Source organism: Doryrhamphus excisus, chromosome 4, assembly GCF_030265055.1.
Source record: "Doryrhamphus excisus isolate RoL2022-K1 chromosome 4, RoL_Dexc_1.0, whole genome shotgun sequence".
Lineage (NCBI taxonomy): Eukaryota > Metazoa > Chordata > Actinopteri > Syngnathiformes > Syngnathidae > Doryrhamphus > Doryrhamphus excisus.
The window spans coordinates 27,845,657-27,859,493 of NC_080469.1; the positions used below are offsets into that span (position 1 = coordinate 27,845,657).

The 13,837-nt window shown below is 42.8% G+C and overlaps 1 long non-coding RNA gene across 1 annotated transcript; it reads right to left on the reverse strand.

Annotated features, from left to right (window-relative positions):
* Nucleotides 1-5,395: 5,395 nt before the first annotated feature.
* Nucleotides 5,396-8,512, reverse strand: LOC131128259 (uncharacterized). The gene is made up of 5 exons (XR_009129611.1): nucleotides 8,451-8,512; nucleotides 7,503-7,609; nucleotides 7,254-7,414; nucleotides 7,001-7,115; nucleotides 5,396-5,483 (listed from the first exon to the last, which is right to left on the reverse strand). It is a non-coding gene; the product is annotated as an uncharacterized LOC131128259 (long non-coding RNA).
* Between the last annotated feature and the right edge of the window lie 5,325 nt (nucleotides 8,513-13,837).

Sequence of the window (13,837 nt, forward strand, 5' to 3'; positions counted from 1 at the left end):
AAGTCACTCCAATATCCCTCCAAAATGTTCACTCCTTCGAATTCACTGCCTTCAAACTGTCCGGTCCATCCCCCCTTGTCACTGCTGTCATCTATCGCCCCCCAAAACCAAACTCTTCTTTCCTATCAGATTTTACGGACCTCATCACCCAATTAAATGCAATCTCATCATCCATCCTTCTGCTCGGTGATTTCAACCTTCATATTGACAATTCCAACTCCAAACCTGCGACAGAATTCCTTGATCTTCTCAGCTGTTTCTCCATCACTCAACAAGTTAACTTCCCCACCCACACCAGAGGACACATCCTGGATCTTGTCTGCACTACTGGTATCAATATTCACAACCTCACTAGCCATAACCAGCACATATCAGACCATCTGGCCATCACATTTGATTTACACACATCTCTTAGTGTCTCAAAAATCAAACGTCAAATAACCTTCAGGAATCTCAAATCCATCAACCCTCATGCCCTTACCTCACTTCTAACCACAAAATTTGCTATCTCCCCTCCCCCGCTGTCTGAGGACCCCTCTGAACTTGTCTCCTACTACAACAATACCCTTTCCTCCTGTCTTGATGAACTGGCCCCTAAAAAAACCAAATTGGTCTCCTTCTCCCACACTGCCCCCTGGTACACCCCTCAGCTCCATAATATGAAGACCCGTAAACGCCAGCTTGAGAGACTGTACAAGAAATCTGGCCTAACTGTTCATCTTCAAGCTTACACAGACTTTCTACAGCAATATAAAGATGCCTTAAACACTGCCCGCTCACGATACTACTCCAATCTGATTACATCTAGTTCCAACAATCCTAAATCCCTCTTTTCAACAATCAACACACTGCTAAAGCCAAATGACAACTCCTCCTCATCCTTCACCACCACCAAATGCAACAACTTCTTAACCTACTTCCAGTCCAAAATTACCAAAATATACAGCTCCCTAAACCCCCCCTCGACTCACTCGCTTACTCCTGACCCTCCACTATTTGGCTCCACCCAACGACTCTCCAAATTCACACCTATCTCACCCGTGCAACTCACTGAAATACTAACCGGTATGAAGACTCCAACATGCTCCCTGGATCCTATCCCTTCTTCATTCATCAAACCCTGCCTCCACATCATCTCCCCGCTGATCACAAGTATCATTAACTCCTCCCTTATCACTGGATCCGTCCCACAGTCTCTCAAGCTGGCGGCAATCACCCCCACACTCAAAAAGTCTGGTCTCGATCCCAATAACCTCTCCAATTTCCGTCCCATATCCAACCTCCCCTTTCTGTCCAAAATCCTTGAACGTGTCATAGCTGCTCAACTTCAATCTCACCTCAACTCCAACAGCCTGTTTGAATCCTTCCAGTCCGGTTTCCGTCCCAAACACAGCACTGAAACAGCTCTTCTTAAAATCACCAATGATCTTCTTCTCTCCTCCGATTCCGGCCATCTTACCATCCTCATCCTCCTAGACCTCACCGCAGCCTTTGACACCATTAGCCACTCTATCCTCCTGTCCCGCCTCAAAACCAGCCTCAATATCACCGATTCTGCTCTGTCCTGGCTCCAATCATACCTCACCAACCGTCAACAGTTTGTGCACATAAATAGCTGCTCCTCCTCCATAGCCCCTTTACCTCAAGGTGTTCCCCAAGGTTCGGTGCTTGGTCCTCTTCTCTTCATCCTCTACATCCTTCCACTTGGCAATATCATCCGTCGACATGGCCTCAATTTCCACAGCTACGCTGATGATATTCAACTATACATTTCTACCACCTCCATCAACTCCAACATCTACTCCACCCTCACCAACTGCTTAGCTGATATCAAAACTTGGATGGAACAAAATTTTCTCAAACTTAATAGTGACAAAACAGATATTATCATCATCGGTCCCAAAAACACCACGGCGCCCACCCATAATTTCCATCTTCAATTTGACAGCGCCACCCTCACTCCATCCCCGCTCATCCGCAACCTTGGTATCCTCCTAGACCCCACCCTTTCATTTGAACCCCACATCAAACAGTTAACCCGGACTGCATTCTTTCATCTTAAGAACATAGCCCGACTCCGTCCATCACTTACATTCTCTGCCGCTGAATCCCTGATCCATGCATTCATCACCTCCAGAATCGACTACTGCAACAGCATTATCTACGGTGCACCATCCAAAACCCTCAACAAACTACAATATATTCAGAACTCCGCTGCCCGCCTCCTCACCTCCACCCGCTCCCGTGAACACATTACCCCTGTCCTCCAAAACCTCCACTGGCTTCCCGTCCCCCAACGCATTCACTTCAAAATTCTTCTCATCACCTACAAAGCCCTCCACGATCTGACCCCCCCATATCTCACAGACCTCCTCCATCCACATAATCCCCCGCGTCCCCTTCGCTCCTCAGACTCCAACCTCCTGGCACTCCCCTGTAAGACCAAGCTCCGAACCTGGGGAGACAGAGCCTTCTCCATCGCTGCCCCCACTCTCTGGAACTCTTTGCCCCACTCACTCCGTGCTTGCCCTGACCTTCCCACCTTCAAAAAACAACTCAAAACCCACCTCTTTAAATCTGTTTTTAATGTCTAAACTTCTATATCTGACTGCTGTGCCCCGCCCCGCTTTTTTAACTGTGTACTATCCAATGAATGTTGTATCTTGGTGTGTCTTTTATTCTGTTTACTTGCTCTATTCAACTCCATTCTTCTGTAAAGTGTCTTTGAGTATCTTGAAAAGCGCTATACAAATAAAATGTATTATTATTATTATTATTATTATTATTATTAATAACAAATATTATTCTGTTGAAATGTAGAACTATAGAAAGAATACAATATTTTCTAGCATCAGAATAATAATGATATGAACGAATAAAATCATCCAAATACTTACACACAACAATTGGCATTTGGTGCGCAAAGCTTGCACCTCCGGGTTGGTGGATGTGGGCGATTTCGCCGGAGAAGAAGAGCTGGCCATTCTAGACACAAAAAGAGATGATAAAATGTGCAGATGTTCACATTGACTTAAACATGAATTGCATTCAATGGTCAAAATAAGGGCAAATAATAAGAAAGCACTTACCTTTCAGCTGTGTTAATTGGGAGGCGACTGAGGTGGAAATAAAAAATGACCAAATGGCTTCTTATTTATAATACTGTGTCATGTGACCATGTCATGGGTGTGACATTGCTGGACACCAGACAGTTAGGCGACATTCTTCGACGCTCCAGATGTGTTGACGTTATTTTAATAAATTGTATATTACACCATTTCTGTTGTTTTTATAATTAATGTGATATTTTTTGCTCATGAACTGCACATCAATTCCACCTTGAAAGAGCGACAGTTCCGTAGAAAAAAACAAATATATATATATATATATATATATATATATATATATATATATATATATATATATATATCGCACAGTAACCATGTGTAATGATGTTCTTGTCACGCCCTGTGTGGGGTCCTAAGTGACAGTTTGGGTTTGAGTTTACGGTCTGGGCTTTGGTTTCCTTTTGGCACGCTCTTATTTTGGTTTGACTTCCTGTTTTTCCCTGTCTGCCTCCGTTGTCTTAGTTACCCACACCTGTCCCTAATTTGAGTGTCTATTTAGTTCTGGTGTGTGCGTCTCCCTTGGTGGGATTATTGTCGTTTGTCCGTTTGCTACCTGAGTTGCTTTTCCTGCTGCTGCAATTATTGCAAGCAATAAATATTATTTACCTGCTATTGGTCCTGCTCTCTGCATCCTGGGGTCGAACTTTAAAGCTCTCGAGCCGAACCGTGACAGTTCTAACATCACAATCTCAGCAAGTTGTAAATGAAAATGAGATGATTTTTTATTATAGAAGAAAACAAATCTGCTCCATTTACTCTGTCTTTAACAGAATGTAATAATGGACTATCAAATAGAGAAAAAATATGAACTTGATGATGTATAATGCATATTTCTTTAATCTTTTTCAGTACTTCAAGTCAATATTTGAAACAAACAAAAACCATGAAAAAATACGCTAAACATGTATTAGTCTCCTTTGACAAAGATAAAATATCTATTTCATCTTTGAACAGTAGTGACTTTACAAGAGGTGCCGGGGCCTCAAAGCGTGTGTCGAGTTATTGAGTGGGCACTTCCCGGAAGCGTGGACCGAGGGGTGATTCATTGAGGGGAGGGGCCTGAATCGATGACGTCCGAAGCCTCGCTGCCCGGCTGTACCACGTGACGGATTCCGGAAAACGTTTAGAATTTGCCGCGATGTTTTCCTATCAGTCGGCGATATAAACCCCTCAGGCTTAAACATTAAAATGTGGGGTTTTGTGGTGAGAGTCAGTCTGTTGAGCGTGTGGATAGTTTGTCGATTCATTGTCGACATGTATCAAAAAAGAGGAATCGCCTGAAACCAAAAATTGTTAATAAAAAAATATTATTGAATAAAAAAATAATTATATCTTTCATATTCTATCCAGGTTACACAAGCATACATCTTTTAGTTACACAAGCACTTTCCCTGAAACCATGGCCGCCAGGTGACATAAAACCACGATGAAGATAGCCATATCACGATACATGGCATTGATGGACAATAAAACATTCAGTATGTTATATATACTGTATATTTAATCTTACGCTTTTTAGGTTAATTAAGTGGTTCTACAATGTTTTGTAGTACATAATCATATCCTAGAGCCAAAACAGATCAGCATTTAATGCATCACACATGAAGATACAGCCGCATGTAATTCTATCCAAGGCCAGCAGGTGGTTTCGTGTGCACATGAAGCTTGAAGAAATGAATCATTTGTCAAACCAGTTGATTGAAATGGTTCAAAGCCTCACGGGGTGACATCTTGCCATCATTATTGGACATAGTCTGAGAAATCTCCATTTGAATTATATAACCTCAGGGTACATCAACATCAAAATGAGCATATGAGCATCTGGTAGAAATTGTTGCAACACATGGCTGAAATGCATGAATGACATTTTCATGACCTTAAGACACTTGAATAAACATTAACACATGAAACTTCTATACTTAGGACAGGTAAACTTCACCAACCAAAAATCACTCAGAAAGCCGCCAACAACATCCATTCATTTTCTCCTGCTTTGTCCTTACGGGTGCTGGAGCCTATCCCAGCTGTCTACGGGCGAGCGGCGGGGTACACCCTGGAATGGTGGCCAGCCAATCACAGGGCACATATAGACAACCATTCACTTTACGGGAGCCAGGCAACAACATTTCGTTGGCAAAGTCTTTGAAAGGTTTCCATAAATCCAGATCCAGCAGTACTAACTGGAACACCATAAAACTGGATGACAGGGTCTCGGGGAATCGCAGGTCTTGGCATACGTCAGTCCCATCAGATAGTAGCAGGCCTTGCTAAGATCCCCAAGATTGCTGTGGACGGTGCTGCCCTCAATCACTATGCCATCTTTTCTTGAATGCTGGTTGATCCATCCCCGGCATCCTGCAGACATTGTAAAGACAGCTGTTAGGAGTTCACGTTCAACTTGCACCTCACAAGAGAAATAGCACGTACTCTGTTCTGTTGTCCACCGCTGCTTTATGGCAGGGGTGTCAAAGTCAAGTGGACGGAGGGCTAAATAAAACATTTGGCCATAAGCCGAGGGCCGGACTGTCCAATCTTCATTAAAACCAAGATTTAACTTACTGAAAACATAACAAATATATTACCATATGATTGGATAAATAAAGCAATATTTTCTTATGACTCTGTCAGTCATTTTTAATTTCAGCCATGTCATATTATATTCTTTCATCACCGCCACACTTTGTCCACATAGAAGACACACAGGTTTTCCAGCTACCTCTGTGACATGTACTCTAACTCCCACCTTGTTTGAAAGCCCTTGTTTTCACTGTCCACCTTCCATTTAGCCATTGTTGATGGGTATCTGTAAATTAACTTTTGCTGTTGTGCTAATGACTGATGCTGAATGACTGCTGAATAAATTAAGATGCCTCCCGCTATGCTCTTGCACACGCGTCCCTGTTGCATTGTGGGAAATGTAGTACAGTTTATCTGCGGGCTGAATTTAATATTAGATTAATATCATCACGCGGGCCAGGTAAAACCCTCTCGCGGGCCTGATGTGGCCTGTGGGACTTAACTTTGACATATGTGCTTTATGGCATACAAAAAGCAGCTCCATCTTTGTGTGCAATTGTTGTGGAAAAAAATTCTATCATCCTAAGTAGGATAGAGAATGCCTGAAATAAATACATAGCTCTGGTGGTTTTATTACCTTTGCAAAACAAAGGGGTCAGACAACACACAGTATGCATGGCGGTCTGTAGGTGTCTGGCCAAGAGTGGCCTCTTGGCGGGAACTTTGCTACTCCATAGCATGCAAATGAATTACATTACAATAGAAAAGAGACATTCAAAAACTGTTCAAGGGGCTGTATGTAAGATTGTGGCTATTGTGGCTGTTGCTGGAGTGAAATAAAAAAATCTGTATTGCAACTAGCAGCAGGAATGAAGCGGCAGTATCTGTTGTCACAGTGATATCTATTCAGGCTTCTGTGGCTTAAGCGGGTAGGATGGACGAGTATTTAGCTTCTTACTATCAGTCACAGTAACTAAAAGCAGAGGTCATGTCAGTCAGGTGCTGTGCGGGTTATTATTTTACTTTCACCGCCCTGACATTGTGTCTGTGCGCTGTGCACCTGCAGAAGGCTTGTTGTCACATCTTTATTTCAAATTAACATGTTTTCTTAGTCTCTGATGACAGACATATTGTGCGATATTTTGTTTACTTGATGTGAATTTCGTACATACGTACAGCTCCTTTGAGAAAGACGGGAGGAAAGGATGAGTAATAAATAGGAGGGAGAGTCAGACAAGATAAATGTCAGCTGTATGATGTGAACAGAGAATGGAGAGAAATGTGAATGAGACAGGTGGAATGATGACTATTGCAAGTAAAGTACAAATTGAATAGGTGGAGGATGGTTTTAATACCTGAAATAGATTGTTCGTCTGTGCTTGAATTCTTGCTCTGACAACATTTTTCTTCGCTGCAAACAAGGATAACAGTTTTGGTGTCCTTTCGCCTCCATTCTGGCACCTTCCTCTCCTGAAAGAGAGATATGAAAGAAGATACAAAAAATCAGTGACAACAAAAAGTGAAGTGCATACTTAAGTATAACTGTGAAACATACAGTAGTTGTTTACAGTCCATAATGTGTTTAACACAAAAGATCCAAATACTCACCTGTGAGACATTAAACAAGGTAGGCCACCTGTGCTTCATGTCACTGATGCTCATGTGTATGTTGTATGTTCCTCTATGTGCAAAAGTTCTCCACATCAAGTCCTTAATGACTGGGCTGTCGCTCTTCTTTAATTGGTGATTAGTTGGTTTTGGTTCAGCTCCTGGAGGATAGCGAGGAAGAATACCACTTCACCACTGTTCCATGTTTTAAGGGAGCAAGGACATCTTAAATGAAGACAGGGTACTTACAGCCACATCCATAAATACTGTGCTTGACTTGGTAATGCTTGAGAAGCTCCCCTTTTGAAGTATCCTCCAATGTGCAGCGCCTACATTGCCAGGCCACGGGCCGCCACCTTAAAAAGGAGCATAAACAGTGTTAGGATGGTTTGTTTTTAAAAGTGCTGTCTAATTTCATGTACATCGTTCTTGGATTGCGTTTTAAATCCACAGTTGTAAAGAATGAATTAAAATGCACATTCATTCATGCATTCATTTTCGATTGCTCATCGATTGCTGTGAGGTCTGCACGCTAATCACTTGCCTGCCAAAAATGCACATTGACATGAATTATATCTGCAAATATAATTACAAAATACATGCATTAATTCATAATTTGAATTAATATTTTGTATATGAAACCATGAATAAATAATTTTAATGAATACTGTTGCCCATCTCTGTGTGGAGTTTGCATGTTCTCCCCGTGCATGCGTGGGTTTTCTCCGGGTACTCCGGTTTCCTCCCACATTCCAAAAACATGCAAATTTAATTCTAAGTAGACTCCAGCACCCCCCCGCAACCTTCGTGTGGGTGAGGGGTAGAAAACGAATGCTGAAAACTCTTGTATTACATTTGTAATGAGCTCCAGAAGTACCTCGGCTGTTCCTACAAGAGATTCCGGAGCATATCGACATGTTATAAAAACACAAAGTAAAACTAAGCAAAACACGGCGTACACACATAGAGAAAGAGAGCGCCGTTAAAAGCTAAACTTTTCCGGTTCGATGGTCCGTTACCTGTTAAAGTATGTTCGCCCAACGAACAGTGTTAGCTGAGCTCTTTGGTGGCTAGCAAACATAGCTAAAGTTAGCTTACGCACAACAGAATAGCGGTGACATTAAAAAAACAACACCCAGCGTATTTGAAGGAAGACGGGGTCGCTATTAGTTTAAAAATTGCAAGTGCTCTACTTACCGATGTATTGTCGTCCATATAACTTGCCGTGTTTCCATACCTTCGTTGGAGTTGTGTTGCCGGAAACTGCACAATAGACCTATCATAACTCCACCCCTTTGGCCGCGAAGGGGGCACGTCATGACGGTCTACGTCACCAAGCTTAAGCGCTGGACTTAAGCATTTATTTATGTAAGCGATTAAATGATTTTCAGAGGTTTTACTAAGTTAGTAAACTTTATTATTGTTATATTTAATAAGGCTCTGGGTCATTTTCTGAGTGTAGTATTTTGTACATCATTCTAATCGGTCAGATCCTTTCGACAACCATTTGTTTACGTTTTATTCTGAAGCAGTGCGTTGCGGTGTGTGGAATGCATTGGAACATTTTGCTCTTTATGGAAAAGTGGATGGCTCTTAAATGAGCCGTTGTGGTGAATCTACCCACTTTTTGTGTGCCACAGAATTGCCCAAACAGGAGGTGATTGCTGGACACAAATTTGAGTTTTGTGTTAAGGATGATTATGCTTTAGGTGATGTCAATGTAGTTTCTGGCTATTATATTGAAAACGGGATTCATGTCACTCTGCATGATGCTTTACAAACAATGTTTGGCAAGTACAGCACATGCATTTTTACGGTCTGTCAAAGTAGTTGTGCCATAATTTGTGATGCTGGTCAGTATTGTCTGGTGGATTCACACTCGCGCAGCTGTAATGGCATGGTGTGCAGTGATGGAACCAGTGTTGTTCTGTGTTTTGGTGGTCTTGATGCCCTTGCTAATCACATTAGCAATTTGGCTGCAGGGTTTGGTGGAACAGAAAAACTTTTTGAGATAGCTGGTGTTGTTGTGACTGTTGTGGCTGATAGAAAACGTCACTTGGAGGTGACTGATGTTTCCAAAAAGTTAAAAATGGCTGACATTTCTAGTACATGTGCATCTGATGTCGAAGTAGTCAGTGTTGTTACCACACAGCATGCCTTTTGTCCAATGCTTCAAAATGACTCCGAAGATGTGTGCCAACTTTTGAATATAGATTGTGAAGTCAAAACTGTGCCTGTCAATTTGCGTGTTGGACCCTTGGGAGCTCCCTGTAAAAAGGAGAGCATGTTTTTTCCGTGCCATATCACAAGCGGTGAGTGGCACACAGAAAAATCACAGGAAAATTAGACTCCATGTGGTTAAACATATGGAAAAGCACTGTGAAGATTATGAGAAGCTTCTCAGGAGTGAGTACAATTGTTTGACAGAGTATATTAGTGTTTCCAAAATGAAATATGTCAATAGCTGGGCAACAGAGGTGGAAATTCAGGCTGCAGCGGATAGTTTAGGAATAAATATCTTTACTTTTTACGGTGGTCATTGGTTGAGATATAGTACTTCTCTCATGCACACACCAACAATTATGAAAAATGTCATGTCCAATTTATTAACTACATATAGTATCCAGACCTCTTTGATGCAAATGTGCGCTGTTAAAGTAAATATTAAAAAAAATTACATTTGTGTGTATTTATATTTGCAATGTAAAATTGATGTTGATGAAAAATTGACTGTAAATGGTTGTCTATATGTGCCCTGCCATGGGCTGGGACCAGTCCAGGATGTACCCCACCTCTCATCGAAATATAGCTGGGATATAGCTGTGTCCATAATTGACTGTGTCGCAGGGTGTTATGACATATATTGACAACTCTGCTTCACCGTCGCCGCGTCAGGGCCGGACGCCGCCTGCTTCTAGACTTTCTGCCGGAGCCCAGGTTCCACACCCAGGGCGCCCCTCTGAGGATGCCTACCTCGCGCTTGGTCAAGGGGGCCCCCCGGAGGGTGTTTACCACCACTGCCGACCCAACCATTCCCTCCATTACTTGGAGGGGGCCTGCCACCCCGGCCGACTCCCTGAGGGGTCCGTCGGCGACCCACCTCCGGTCCCCCACCACCCATCGCTCTGACTTTGAACTGTTTCGGACGTCTGAGATCCGTCTTTGAGGGGGTGTACTGTCACGCTCTGTGTGGGTTTGCACGTGACATGTTGAGTTTGGGTTACCTTCTTGGGCTTTGGTTTCCGTTTTGGACACTTATTTTGTATTGGACTTCCTGTTTTGCCTCGTCTGCCTTCGTTGCCATGGCCACCCACACCTGTCCCTAATTTGTCCTCTATTTAGTTCAGGTGTGCGCTTCTGCCTTTGTGGGATCATTGTTAGTTTGTCCGTCAGCTAGTTGAGTTGTGTTTTCTTCTGCTGCTATTATAGCTAAAAGATATTGAGATAAGAGACTGCTTTGAATGCTTTCTTGATGTTTGTGTAAACCAAGTCCAAAGTATTCTCCCCTCTGGTAGCAAAATCCACATGCTGGTAAAGCACAAAGCATTTGGAAGCACGGTCATCATGTTGGCCTGGTTGAAATCTCCAGCAACAATAAACATGCTGTCCGGGTGTGTGGCTTGCATGTCACTGATGGCAGGGTAGAGTACATTCAGGGCTTGCTTACAGTTAGCATCAGGTGGAATGTAGATAGCAACAATGGTGACGATGGTGAATTCTCGAGGTAGGTAGAAAGGTCTGCATCTCACAATCATACACTCAATGTCCACACAGCAGTGACTGGAGACCTGGGTAGTGTTGGTACACCAGCTGTTATTAGTGTAGATGCAAACACCGTCCCCGCGGGTTTTACCAGTGAGCGCATGGCTCCTGTCTGATCTGAATGTTGCGAGGCCGTCCAGGCTAATGGCAGAATCAGGGACTGATTGCTTACAAAGTTTTAGTTTGTAACCGGTGGTGTTTGACGCATGCGTTGTGATGAAAGAGCACCGGGTTGCTGCAGTTGCTGCACTTTATTCTCGGCTGAAGGAAGAGAATAAACACGTTGTAGTCACAATGTGGTTGAGTAACGCACCTCTCTCACATGGAGATCATGAATAAAAAGGAAGTAGGAAGGAGTGGCCAAAACTTATATACACCGGAGGTGTTACACTAATTAGGAGCAGTAAGGGGTACACGGTGACGTTCTCAGCGTTCCACATAAACATGACACCACAAACACATCAGGTATCACTTAAATTTAACAGACATTTGTGTCATTATAACATGAACATATATACAATATTTTATGAATGTGCTTGATTTCAAAGGCATACGTAGCCAGTTTGGAGACTCAACGTTGTTCACAGGCATCCAGTTTTGGCTTAGTCAAGATGTGAGTGAGGGGATTGTTGTCCGACCAGACAGTAAATTTGTGACCTTTGAGCCAATGGCTAAATTTATCGCAAACCGCCCATTTAAGAGCCAAAAACTCCAGTCTGTGGGCAGGATAGTTCGCTTGACTGCTACTGAGAGTTTTGCTTGCGTACTTGGAACAGGACAGCACCCAGACCATCAAGGGAAGCATCGGTACAGAGGATGTCAAAGTCCGGGTGTGCCAGCACCACACTTTTGAGGAGGGCACTCTTGAGGTCTTGGAACGCCTTGTCACAAGCAGGAGTCCAATCCTGAGGAGATAATTTTCTAAAAGTGCCTGCTCGTCTCCGCCCAAAGCAACCCTTGGCACTCCTCTTCTGTCCCACTGTCAAAGTGTAGAGCGGTTTTGCTATGGACGAACAGCCAGGAATGAAATGCTGATAGTATAAAGCACCATGCCAAGGAAGGAATGACTTGACCTTCTGCTGCGATGGGGTGCAGCCATCGTCTTCCATAAGGTCTGTCTTCTCGAAAGCTGAGATGACTTTCACTTTCTCCTGGTCAACTGAGACACCACTACTGTCCACCACATGACCAAGAAACCTCACAGACCTGCGCAAAAAGTAGCACTTCTTCTGTGCCAGCTTCAGGTTGTTCGTTAAACACATGGCATGATGTTGGGAGATTATAGGACAACCTTGGCACTTTCTAAACTTGAGGCTCTCTGTTAGGTGCTAGCATGATGACTATTAGCATGTTAGCATTTTAGCTAATTTGTAACTATGCACATGCAACTATGCATATGCATATTTAACTATGTCACAGTGTGTCTCTGTGTGGAGTTTGCATGTTCTTCCCATGCACGTGTGGGTTTTTTTTTCCTCCCACATACCAAAAACATGCTAGGTCAATTGGCGACTCTAAATCCATAGGTATGAATGTGAGTGTGAATGGTTGTTTGTCTATATGCCCTGTGACTGGCTGGCCACCAGTCCAGGGTGTACCCCGCCTCTCGCCCCAAGACAGCTGGGATAGGCTCCAGCACCTCCACGATCCTCATGAGGATAAGCGGTAGAACAGTGTTTTTCAACCTTTTTTGAGTCACGGCACGTTTTTTACATTGGAAAAATCTTGTGGCACACCCCTAACCAAAAATGTTCCAAAATGTCACCATGACCTCACACGTGCATCAAAAAGTCTATGGGAGGAACAAGGTAGGTGTTGCCACACGGACCAAGATTACATTGCTCTGCCAGTCTTTACACCACAGACACTCCACAGTAGCCACGTTTTTACATGACGAGTTTTCTCTTTCCAAATGACCTTTCGGGAAACAATGGTATCCATGGAAAGGAATATTCCAATCTCTTGTCTACATGCACCATTAAATTCAACCAGAATAGTCAATGGGTCATGTGCAGTAAAACGTAAACATCAACATCACGTGATACCGGCTTCCCAGAATTTTTCTTTCACTTGTTGGAATAACTCTGTATTGTCAGTTTTTCATCTGTCCAGTCTTGAAATTTAGTTTGAATCAAAAACAAACTTTGCTTAGTCCAATGCCGATTGCTGGCCTCCATTTTTAAAAGTGAAGAACGTCTGGATCTGCGTGTTACGTCATATCTGAGCATGCGCTGAAAGAACGCACCCGGGATAAATTTTAACAGGAAAAGATCACATTCAATCTTGCTAATATTTTATTATTAAACTCGGGACATGTTTTCTAATGATATATATTCTTTTTTAATAAAACTGGACTTGTGAATAAAGTATAGAAGTGTTTAGATTCTGTTCCACAGATGGCGCTAATGCACACGAAAGCTGCTTGCCAACCGCCAATAAACAACAGAAGAAGAAAAACACCACGGAGAAGAACGTACCCTGACAAATTTCCGTTTGAGCGGGTACAAGACACCTGAATTGGATTGGTTAAAGGAATATTCCATCCCTGTTCAATTCTTTCCGTTTGAGCAAATACACCAAATGCAATTGGAATATTTGGGTCCATATATTCATGGCTATTGACATAATATTTGCAAATGATGATTAATCAATGTTAACTATAAAAAGTGATATTGGATAATTCCTCACGGCACACCTGGCAGTTTCTCAAGGTACACTAGTGTGCCGCGGCACAGTGGTTGAAAATCACTGCGGTAGAAAACGAATGAATGAACAAAATGTCATAGGAGAAAAACAAAATGTTGTTCTGGTTGTAAAAGCGT